A 12,199-nucleotide genomic window follows, 5' to 3' on the forward strand; every position below is an offset into this window, starting at 1 on the left:
GTAATCTCCTCACGCCCTCACACAATGCGAGATGCCGTGATACCACTATTGGTGCCCTTGAAGGCAGTGACCGAACCTTTACAAACAAGGTTGGGGCAATCTCCACAACTTAATTGGAGGCTCCCAACGACACCACGAAGCTTCACCACAATGGACTATGGCTCCGCGGTGACCTCAACCGTCTAGGGTGCACTACGGCGGAAGGCTCCAAGTGGTACTACCGCTGAGGAGCGGTACTACCGCTTGTTGCGCTTGGGCGGTACTACCGCTGTGGCCCGTGGTACTACCGCTGGTACCAGACAAAGCAGCCAGAGAGGGGAAAGAGAACTCCATTGAAGCAGGAAGGTTCAGCGGGTGCGATAAGGAAGTGGACGTGTTGATTCCACCCTAGCCTTACCAAAGCGGATCCCCTCTTGATAGTACGGTGACTCCTACGAAACTAGTCCACCAACATAGAGATGAAGGAGCTGCACCGTATTGAATAACACACCGAGGGGAGGGAATTGTCTCGTGCCAAAGAATAAGTCTCTGAAAAACTCAACGCACACGATTAGTCCGCAGAAGCATTGTCATCAATCACCAAAACACATTAGGGATAAATATGCCCTTACAATCTCCCCCTTTTTGGTGGATTGATGACAATACGGGATTTGCATAAATGGGAAAAAACATAGGACATGCGCAAACCCACAACTCTACAATATAGACGGGCTCCCCCTAGATGTGTGCTATCTAGATAAGTCCTTTGGACTGCACGACACACATACTAGGATCAACGCTCCCCCTACATTTTAGAGACCAACAACCTAAGCAGGATATATGAGAGCAGAGAATATAACATGGTAAGCATGAAACTCATAAGATATCGACGGACTAGATAGACATAGAAAATGAAAAAATAAAGATAAGGTAGCATATGTCTCATACCATATGTCTGGAACTTAGGTAGGTCTCACTGGCACAAAACCAAACAAAGCAAACAACGAGAAAACACAACGACACCACAAAGACACACTCGCAAATCCGACAACGACACAACGACACAAATCCCTAAACTCTCTCCCCCTTTGGCATCAAGACACCAAAAAGGGGAGGAGTGCTGCTACGGCTCCAGGTGATAGCAAGTGAGGGCCTCGAACATCATATCCCGGCGGGATCATCGGCACTGCCGTCGTTGGTCGGAAACTGCTCGGCGTCTGAATCTGTCCATGGGCAGTGCTGCTGGATCCACTCCTCCTCCTCAGTCAGCTGGTCCTTAGATCCACTGTAAACGGTGGCACCCAACTGACGCATGAGCTCCTTGTGACGTCTCCTGGCCTTCTTCTCAGCCACATGAGTCATGTACTGACTGTGAGACTCCATGCAGAATAGCTTCTTCACCTTGAGCTTGAGCTTCTTTGCCCAAGAGGGCTCTGCCCCAGAAGGCTCATAGTCATCGTCATCATTAGCATCAGCCTCCTCCTCGGTCTCCATGGCAGCAACAGAAGATGTAGCCCCAGATCTAGGAACCTGGGTGCCCCAGTTATCCTTCTTCCTCAGACGCTTGATCTCATGAGACACCAACTCTCCAGTCTCTAGCATAACCTTGGGATAGACCTTATCCCAGGCCTTCTCAATGAGCAGCATGATGAACGGACCATAGATCGGGAACTTGCGCTCAGAGATAGCAGATAAGAGCTCAGACCACATAACATGAGAAATGTCCAGGGACTCGCCAGTGTTTGCTCCCTTCTCATGCTGGCAGAAGAGAAGCATGTCCACGAGATAGGAGTGAACCATATCTAGATTCCTGATACGAGGGAAGCGAGTCTCACAGAAGACACGGTGAAGAATGTCCAGAAAGGCAGGCAGCTCATATGTTACCTTCTTAGTGTCAGGGTTGATCTTCTGAGTGTAGTAGGGCCAGAGGGCTTGCTTGTGAGTGGAGGTTGTATTGCAGTGAGGGCGAAAGCTGTCGGGTGGTAGGTATGACATATGCCAACGGATGGCTTATCATTATGGGAGCCAGTAAGACATCTTCTTTGTCTCCTTGGCCGGCTGGAAAGAACCTTCAGCTTCACATTCTTTGGGGTCAGGGGACAAGGCCGGCTGCTTGCCAGCCAAGGTCACAATTCGATCCAGCATCTTCTTTTCTTCGGTGATCACTAGGGACTCGGCCAGCCGACTGCTGGCTGCTGCACACTCAGAGGACTTCTTATAGTCTCCGGCTATGGTAATAATGCCCTTGGAACTCGACATCTTCATCTTGAGGTAGGCGTAGTGGGGCACATCCATAAACTTGGCCAACGCTGGTCGGCCAAGCAATGCGTGGTACGGGCTCTCCAAATCCACTACCTCAAACCATATTGCCTCTCGGCGGAAATGATCCTTGTACCCAAAGAGGACATCCATCTTGATCTTGCCGATTGGTGAGCAGGACAGGCCGGGTACGATGCCGTGGAACACAGTCCGGCTTGGCATGAGTTGCTTCGGTTTGATGTTGAGCTTCTCCATTGTATCTCGGTATAGTATGTTGATACTGCTCCCGCCGTCTATCAGCACGCGGGAGAATCAGGCGGCACGCCTCTTTGTCGCCAGGGTGGCATCCAGAACCAGGGCATAGGAGCCAGGAGACGGCATCACCTCTGGGTGATCGTCCCGGCTCCAGCTGATGGGCTTCTCTGACCAATGCATGAACTCAGGGTTACTGGAGGCGACCGCGTTGACTTCTTGCTGCTGTCGGCACCGGCTGCACCGATCTTCTGCCTGGCTGGTGAACATGACGTAGGCGGCTTGCTCGTCGGGGAACTCGTCTTGGATGGCTCCGACTGCAGGCCGAGCGGCCGGCTACTGCGGGGCAGGAGGCGGCTGGCCTGCAGGCGGAGGCGGCAAGAGCCCCTCGCCCTTGGAGATTCAGGTGAGCCAATGACACTTCCGTGTTGTATGGTTGGACGGCTTCGCGCCGCTGTGGAATTTGCAGGGGGCGTCGAGGGTTTGCTCGTAGGAGAAAGCCGGCCGCCAAGCCGGCCTACCGCCCTTCTGCTTCTTCGGAGCCGGCCGTCCCTCAGGCTGCTCTTCTTCGATCGTGGCCACCTGCCGACTGGTGGAAGGCGGCATAGGGGCCTTGCGCTTGTGGTCGTTTTGATACGGACGCCGGCTTGATTCTCCGGCCGGCGTCTTGGGAGCCGGCGTCAGCACTTTTCCGGAGGCGTCTACCCGGAGCTCGGTCTTCATTGAGGAGTCGGCCGTGGCATACTTGTCCGTGATGATCAGTAGCTCATCAAGGGTTGCCGGCTCGTCGCAGAGGAGTCGGTGCTTGAGGAGAGTGCCCTCGCGGCACCCAGCGGTGAAGTACTCTATGGCCTGGACCTCATGCACCACTTTGCAGGAGTTGCAAAGCTCGGCCCAGCGCGTGAGGTAGTCGCGGGTTGATTCACTGGGCCCTTGTACGCACAAGGAGAGCTGTCGGGGCTTGGGAGCCCGCTTGTAGGTGCTGGTGAAGTTGCGTATGAAGGCTTCAGTGAAGTCCAGCCAGCTGTTGATGCTGTAAGGCTTGAGGCTGTTGAGCCAGGTGCGCGCCGTGCCTTGGAGCATCAGGGGGACATATTTCACGGCAACGCGTCGATTGCCATTCGCTATGCGAACGGCGGTGGAGTAGTCGATCAACCAGTCTTTTGGCTTCACGGAGCCGTTGTACTTGGGCGTGTCTCTTGGGAGCGAGAACCCGTTGGGAAAGGGCTTGTCGCGGATGCGGGGGCCGAAAGAAGGCGGGCTGACATCATCTTCTTCTTCCAGGGCCAGGGATCGCGCTAGGCGGTCGATCCGATGGCGGGCGTCATTCTCGCCGACTCCTTCGCGGCGACCAAGTCGGCCGCTGAGAGTCGGATGCTCGACAGGCGGCGGGGTAGGATATATTTCCCCGCGAGGCGGAAGAGGAGGCGGGTCGCCTCATCGCTCCACTCGTCGGGGGCGGCCTTCTGCATCGCGCTCGATGGTAAAGCGAGTGCGGCTGCGGCTAGCAGCCGGCTCCTTCTCCTGTCTTGTACGGGCGCCACCCGCAGTCGGCGTACGCGACGTCACGCCGTGCTCTCGGCGAGGGGGGCTTCCAGCTCGGACATCGGCTTCATGCCGTGTTGCGGCCGCATCGATCAGCTGCTGGATGCGTCTGGTCATGTAGGGGAGCTCGTCGGCCCCCAGTCCTTTTAGCTCGTCAACGATTGACTGGGCGGCGTGCAGATTCTCGAGGGGCGTGGCGTAGACTGGGCAGTCCACTCCCATCATGCTGGCGATGGCCGCGTCGTGTGTCTTGACGACGCTGACTCGGCTTGGCCCTTCTGGAGGCGGCGTGCCGAAGGCGGCGCGGTCGACTTCGCAGTGGTGGGCTTCCATGAGGCGTCTCATGGTGGCTATCTTCTGGCCCTCCGCAAGGAGGGCAACGCGGCGTGCCTCCAGCGCCTCAGCGTCAGCGTCCGCCGGGATGGGGGCGGACAAGTCGTGCAAAGCGGCCTGTAGGGTGTCGTGGGCGTTCTCGTCGGAGGCGGCGCCGTGGCTGATGACAAACACTTCGGTGACGGTGCTGCCGCCACGGTCGACTTGAGGGAGAGGGTCGTTGAAGATGATCACGTCGGAAGGGAAGGCATCAAGCGACGCCGTGTCGGAATCGACAAGCATCGGGTCGGTGGAGCCGACCGCCTCCAAGTTCATGGTAGGCTCGCCGGAGACGTGGAGTTGGTAGAGGAGGTTGACGAGGCGACTCTCGGGGCAGCCTGTGCCCGCGTCGGATGCGGGCTCATCGGAGATGCGAGCCTCACCGAGAAGATCGGCGAGGCAGCTCGCTGCGCAGGCGTCGTTGATGCTTTGCAGCGAGTCGGGGCAAGTGCCATCGGGCGTGCCGGGCTGGCTACGCTCGCTGGGCATGAAGAGGGTTCCCGTCCAGAGCAGGTCTCCGGACGACGGTGCACCTGGCCCCACGGTGGGCGCCAAATGTCGGGTGGTAGTTACGACATATGCCAACGGATGGCTTATCATTGTGGGAGCTAGTAAGACATCGCCGGTGCCTGGAAATGGGATGAGGCGAAGACATGCACGCCAACGAATCTTACCCAGCTTCGGGGCTCTCCGTGGAGATAACACCCCTACTGCTGCTCTGCGGGGTCTCCGCATGATCACTAGATGAATAAGTTGCTACAAGCTGCTCCTAGAGCTGTTCGGTGAGAGGAAGAAGAAGGGCACGGCTAGCTCCTCTCTTCCCTCTACGTGGTGGCTAAAAGCTACGAAGGTCCAACCCCTTGCATGGGTGTCCTGGGGGGTTTATATAGGCCTACCCCCTGGGGGTACAATGGTAATCCGGCCTGGGCATGGGCCCAGGCTGTCAGCGTCTACGTCCGCCGGCTTTTGGGGCCCGCCGACTGGTGGGTCCCGCCGGCTACCGGCCCCACCGCTTGAGGGGTCTTGTCGGGGGCTGGTTACTATCGCCTCGCCTCTGATGACGAGGGCTTTGTCGAGGTAAACATGGCTACAGTGCCACCGCCTTGCGGGTGCTCACTGTAGCCTTACCTCATCTTGTCTGCTTGGTGGTGTGCGCGCCCCGGTGTGGGGAGCAAGCCGGCTGTAGGGAGCCGGCCTGGCCTTAGGCCGGCTAGGGGAGGCCAGGCCGCCTTCGGGTGTCTCTCTGACCGAAGGGGCCCGCCGCTTCTGGGCCGTACCAGTGGCCTGTCGTGGATGGCGTCATGGTTCGCATGGCAACAGTGCCTCGCCGGACAGGGGATGCCCGCCCTGTACGGCGTACTGTAGCCATGCTTGTTCCGAGATTCGGGGGTGGCAGGGACCACTGTAGCCACGCCCCGTCTCGTCACTGTTATGGGGGGTTGACTATAGGGTACGGCCCATGGGCGCCTGCCATGGGCCGGCTTTTTCGGAGCCGGTCCTTCATGGGCCGGCTTTCTTGGAGCCGGTCCTTCATGGGCCGGCTTTCATGGAGCCGGCCCTGTTGTGGCGTCCCCTGAAGATTGTTTATGGCCGGTCCGCCTTCTGCTAGTCAGCCTAGGCGATAGCCGGCCGGAAGAAGGCGGCCCCGTGTCTTGGGCGCCTCAGGGCTCCGTCGGCCCATTGTTTTTTCTGAGGGCCAAAGGGAGCCCGCTAGGTTACCCGTGGTCATTTACTCCGACAGTAGTCCCCGAAGCTGGTTGGGCTTCGCGGCTGAAGGGGGAAACGAGAAGCTCGGCCAGCTTCCTCTCCCTAAGAGCCGACAGCTAGGATCCGGCCTCCCTTGCGCGTGCCTTCTCGGCGAAGCCTTCCCAAATTCCAAAGGCGGGAAAACAGCTGGCGCGCCAGCCCAGCGGCGGGCTGACCGCCCGCCACCCGCGCACCGCGTGGCTCCCTTCGGCTGGGAGGGCCTGCCAGCCCATGCACGCGACGGGACGCCGCTGCAGGCCAGGGCCCACCACTTCCGTGCCTTGGCCCGTGCGCGGATCTTTTGTGGCCCGAAACCGACCGCACGTCTTCCGACGGCGGTTCCCACTCGCCATCAAGGCGCGATAATCGCGGGTCGTGGGGGAGTGGGCGCAGTTAATCCCATGCCCCCCGCGCCTCGCCTCCTCGGCTTCGCCGTGCGAGGCTATAAGTAGGGGCAGGGAGGGGGAGCAGCAGTTGTTCGCACACTCGCTCCTGCCCCGCCTCCTCCCTTTTCTTCCTCGCCGCCGTAGCCCTTCACTGTGCTCCTACTCTGCCATTATTTTCTTCTCCCTAGTGTGCCGCAGGCCTGCTGCCTCCGCGCCGAGCGCTCTCCTCCATCACGCTTGCCGCCATGGCTCCGACGTCAAGCTCTTGGGACGGCTCCACCGTCCGCGACGACCACATTGATTTCCTCCGCAAGACGCGGCGGCTTCCCAGCGAGCATCTTGTGCGAGTCCATCTTGCGCTAGCGAGGGAGGTTTCGCCGGCGCTGGAGGAAGGCGAGCGAGTAATCTTCTACTCGCACTGCCTGCGCGGCGTTGGGCTCCCCGCGAGCGGCTTCTTCCGTTCATTTCTCGATTTCTACCAGCTTCAGCCGCACCACCTCACCCCCAACACGGTGGTGCTGCTGTCGGCCTTCATCTCGTTGTGCAAGGGTTTCCTCGACGTCCTCCCCACCATCGAGCTCTGGGGGGAGCTCTTCCAATCCAAGCTCGGCACGGTCGTCGCGGGCGTGCCGGCTCCATGCGGCGCCTTCATCGCCATAAGGAGGTCCACCACCGACAACCCCTTCCATCCTATTGCGCTGATCCAGTCGGTGAAGCTCTGGCAACGTTCTTACTTTTACGTGAAGAACGTCGCCCCGAATCACGATTTTGTCAATTTGCCGGCTTACGTGACCGGCCCGCCGGCTGCGAGGCCAGCCTCATGGTCCTACTGGTCTAGGTTGCTAACGCTGGCTGGAGCTGGTGCCATCGCCCGGCTTCGGATGCTGGTCTAGTCGGAGCGCCTGACCGGGCCCGACTTGATCACCGCCTTCGTCGAGCGCCGGGTTCTTCCGCTTCAGGGCCGCCCTCATCTGATCTGTCAGATGAGCGGCCGCTTTGACCCAAGCCGGCTCAGCACCAGGGAGATGCCTCACGACGAGGTGTCATACATGGTGAACTACATCGCGAACTGCAAGCTCACCGAGGACTGGCAGTATGGAAAGGCGCCGTACTCTCGCGCCAATCCACCACCCTTGGTAAATTTTCTTTCTTCCTTTGTTGCCCAATTTTCTTTTCTGGCCGACTCTTGACTAGTCGGCTTGTCTTCAATCAGAATCCTCTTCTTCATCTTTCGGCTGGGACTGCGGGGCCGGAGCGCGAGTTTGCCCCCGACCGCGAGGCGGACGACTCCGAGGACGCCGACTTGGGGGCGGCCGCCCTGGACGATGACGCCACGGGGGGCGGCGGTGAGACAGGCGTCTCCGGCTTCACCGCCGGCTTTGATGACTGGCCCGATGATGACGAGGCCGATCCCGTTCTGCACCGCCAGCCGACGACCAACCCCCAAGGCGCTGGCCCATCCGGCGGGCCGACCGCGCGAGGCGGCGCACAGAAACGCCGAGCGGCACCGACTATCATCGGAGGCCGGCCGAAGAAGCCCAAGGGATCCGCGGCGGCGACCAAGCGGGACGAGGTGGCCGCGAAGGCGGCCCGCTTCTGCAAAGTGGTGAAGCAGCCGCAGGCAGTCTCGGCATAAGTTTTGGCCCTTACGCACTTTTTCTTTCTTCTTTAGTCGATGTTCTTTTAAGTCCTTTCTCCGCTTTGCCAACCAGGGCCCCGCTCTCTCTTGAGCGGACCACCGCCGCCTCCATAGTCGACGGAGCGGGAGGATCTGCGGGCTCCCGTCGCATAGACCCCCGCACCGAGCTTCAGGCGGCGACGGAGCGGAATGCGCGGGAGGCGCGGGAGGAGCAAGAGGCGGAGGAGCGAAGGGCAGCCGCCGCCAAGTCGGCTCAGGAGACGACGGCGGAGTCGGCCGAGGCGCACTCCGACGCCGCAGCTAGGGCCCGGGCGGAAGCCGAGGCCGCAGAGAGGGCGGCGGAGGTCCTGCGTGGCCAGCCTCTGCAACTTGTCATCCCCTTCTGTTCCGCGCTCCCAGGCGTCCCGGTGCCCCAGATGGAGGAAATCGGCCGCGGCCCACCGGCGATGGAGAGGGAGGGGGGCGACATAGTTGTCCCGGAGGGAGAAGTGGTGCCGCCTTCGTCGGCTGGGACTGGCCAAGGCGGCCAGCCCAAGGTGCCGCCTGAGCAGTCTGCGGGAGGAGAGCCGACTGCAATGGCGGATCTTGTAGTCCTATCGCCGACTCGCCGGCGTGCGGGAAGGGCGGCTTCAAAGCCGGATCCGCAGAGGGCTGCCGACTCCAGCTCGTTGTCGCATGATCTGGAGTCGGCCACAGCCAGCTCGCCGGGGTGGACACCGGGCGGTAGGATGGCCGCGCTGAACCTGGCGGCGCAAGATGTTCGCAGCCGGCTTCAGGCTCAAGCCACCGCGCTGCAGCAATGTACCCGAGAGTTTCTTGCGACCCGGGCGGTCGTTCGGGTAAGTTTTCTTGCTCATGATTTTTTCCGTGGGGGTGCGTCAGTGCACCCACTGGGTGTAGTCCCCGAGTTCCGAGCCGGCTGCTGAGCAGATGGCTTGGAACTTCTTCGAAGACTTTGCCTTACTGATTTGCTTTTGCCTTCGCAGGATTATCACAACCTCCACACCGCTACCTTCAACTCCCAGGTCCGGGAGGCGAATCAAAGGACCTCCTATCTGACGGAGAGCCGACATGAGTGTCTTTGTCTCTTTATCTCATGTGGTGGCACGTCAGCGCACCCACTAGGTGTAGTCCCCGAGATTCGGGCCGACTGCTGAGCAGTCGGGTCGGATCTTTCTTGCCGACTTCTTTCTTAACTTCTTCTTTCTATGTTGGCAGGAGCCAATGCTGACTTGAGGCAACAGCTGGGTGTGGCCCAGACCGCCCTTTGCACCAGGGAGGGCGAGCTCAGTGCTCTGGCTCTAGAGCGTGACCGCCTGGCCAAGAGGCTGGCCGACCAGGAGGAAAGCCACAGGGCGGCCCTGAAGGCGGTGCAGGATAGTGAGGCCGCCCTCAAAGCCGAATACGAGACCGAGGCGCGAGCTGGGCCGAGGCAAGGCAAGCTCTGAGCGAAGGCTACGACCGAGTCGAGGATTTGGTTGATGGTAGGCCTTCTTCTGCTTCACTTTTGCTTGTTCCTTGTAGGTCAGTTTGTCTCCTGACTTGCTCTGTTTCTTTCTTCTTTGTGAATAGTACTTTCCTGGCTATTCTGTCGCTGCCAACCAAGCCATCGAAGCTCATCGTGAGGCCCGGCGGCAGGCTGGGGTTGAGATCGAGCCGGGTGCCAACCGGTCGCTTGAGGAGCAGCTTCTGGCGATCCAGGCCCGCCTTTAGCCGGCCTACCGCATGCTCCGCCGGCTTCAGCGTGCCGGAGCACAGGTGCTGGCCGCCCTCTGGCCTGGCGAAGTAATTCCTCGCACCCCCAGCCGTACCGCCGACTGGCTGGAGGTAGCCGTCGGCCGCCTTGAGGCCTGGAAGGCTTCAGCAGCTCGATCCGGCGCCCACCGGGCGCTAGAGTTTGTCCGGGCTTGGTACCCTGGGCTGAACCTGGACCAACTACGCACCTGGCAGCAGGAGGCTGACGAGGAGCTGGAGGCGGTGCGGCCGACTATCATCCAGCGCGCCTCGGCGATCACCGACTTCACCGACACCAGCGCTTTTGCTCCTGAGGTGAACGAGGATGGCGTCGCGCAGCCGGAGGAATGGTTTGGGCTGAACCCGACCGATGGTGAAGACTCGGTGGAGGAGATTGACTCCAGCGACAAGGGCGAAGAGGAGGAGGAGGAAGACGGCAAAGACGCTGTACCGGATGTTGGAGCAGCCAGCCAGCCTCAGCCTGACCATGCCTCCAGCAACGAGGCACGTGCGAATGCCCCGCCTGCTGCCGGTGATGACCAGGCCGAGACTCGCCAGCTGGCCACTCCTCCAGCCGACACCGTCGTCTCAACCAATCTTCCTGATGCTCCGGGCGCTCCCTTGGCTTGATTCACTGTTTTTATTTTCCTGCTCGACACTCTTTGAATAGATTTGTTATCTTTGCGCAATTCCACCCACTGGGGGTGTATTCAAACTTCGTTGAATGCCGGCCTCTCAAAGGCCTTTTGTGTAAATATTATTATGCATGAACTTGGCTTCCATTCCTACTTGCTTTTTATCTCTCAGCTTTTTTCCTTTGCCGCCTTCCTTTGGGTGCCGCCTTCCCAGCCGGACAGCTGCTCTGCAGTCTGTGGCCGGGTAAGGAGTTCAGCCGTCTGGGAAGGCAAGTACTCAAGTTCTCTTAGATTGTAGCAGAGTAGGAAAGGAAGCCGGCCAGCCGGCTGCTTCAACAGCCGGTTGGCGAGGGGGAAACCGGCTTGTGTTATGTAAGTTCGTTAGTCCTTAGCCGTTTTTCATGTGGGCATCCTTTCCGCCTTCAACTCTCGCTAGTCGGCAGTCGATTCTTCGAGCTGTGCCTTTCACAAGAGAGGGCTTGGGTGTCGGCACATTACTTGTCTGACTGCAGGTAGAACTTAGACATAACTCAAGGCGGCAAGTCCCCGGGCCGACTTGTCGGACCCGGTGCCGGACGGAGAAAATAAATGTGGTGTAACCATGGGTATGATACCCGACATACATAGATAAAATAGGGTAGTCCCCGAGAACTCCTCGTGGGGCCCGTTGTCTGATGCTTAATACAAAAGGTAGCGTGATACATACTGCATTTCAACTGTAAAATCTTCGAAGAAGATTAGCATTCCATGGGCGCTCCGACTCCTTGCCGGAGTCGTCTCTCTTGCGCGCCTTCGGCTTCTGTGCGTCGATTAAGTAATAGGAGTCGTTTCCCAGAGCCCGGTTGATGACGAAGGGGCCTTCCCAAGGTGCTGAGAGCTTGTGCTGGCCGGCTGTTCGCTGTATCAGCCGGAGCACAAGGTCTCCCTCTTGGAAGGATCTTGGCTTCACCCTTCGGCTGTGGTAACGGCGCATACCTTGCTGGTAGATGGCGGACTGGCTGAGGGCTAACAGCCGGCTTTCTTCCAGCAATTCGACACCGTCTTCTCTTGCTTCTTTAGCCTCCGCCTTCGTGTACATGGTGACACGAGGTGAGTCGAATTCGATGTCAGTTGGGATGACAGCCTCGGCACCATATACAAGGAAGAAAGGGCTGAAGCCGGTTGACTTGTTTGGGGTAGTGCGCAGACTCCAGAGGACGGCTGGTAGCTCGTCGAGCCAGCAGCCGGCCGAACGCTCCAGCGGCACGACCAGTCGGCGCTTGATGTCGGAGAGGATGAGGCTGTTTGCTCGCTCGACTTGGCCGTTTGACTGCGGGTGGGCAACGGATGCTAAGTCCAGTCGGATGCCCTGTGTCGCGCAGAAATGTGCCAGTGCTCCCTTGGCAAAATTTGTGCCATTGTCGGTGATGATGCTATGTGGCACGCCATACCGAGTTGTAATATCCGCAATGAATGTTACGGCAGTTATCCCATTCAGTTTCTTGATCGGTTTAGCTTCAATCCACTTGGTAAATTTGTCCACGGCGACAAGCAGATGTGTCATGCCGCCGCGCACCATCTTGAATGGGCCGACCATGTCCAACCCCCAGACGGCAAAGGGCCAAGTGATGGGGATGGTCTTAAGTGTCGAAGCCGGCAGGTGTTGCTTGGAG

This window comes from Triticum dicoccoides, chromosome 2B (genome assembly GCF_002162155.2).
Source record: "Triticum dicoccoides isolate Atlit2015 ecotype Zavitan chromosome 2B, WEW_v2.0, whole genome shotgun sequence".
NCBI lineage: Eukaryota > Viridiplantae > Streptophyta > Magnoliopsida > Poales > Poaceae > Triticum > Triticum dicoccoides.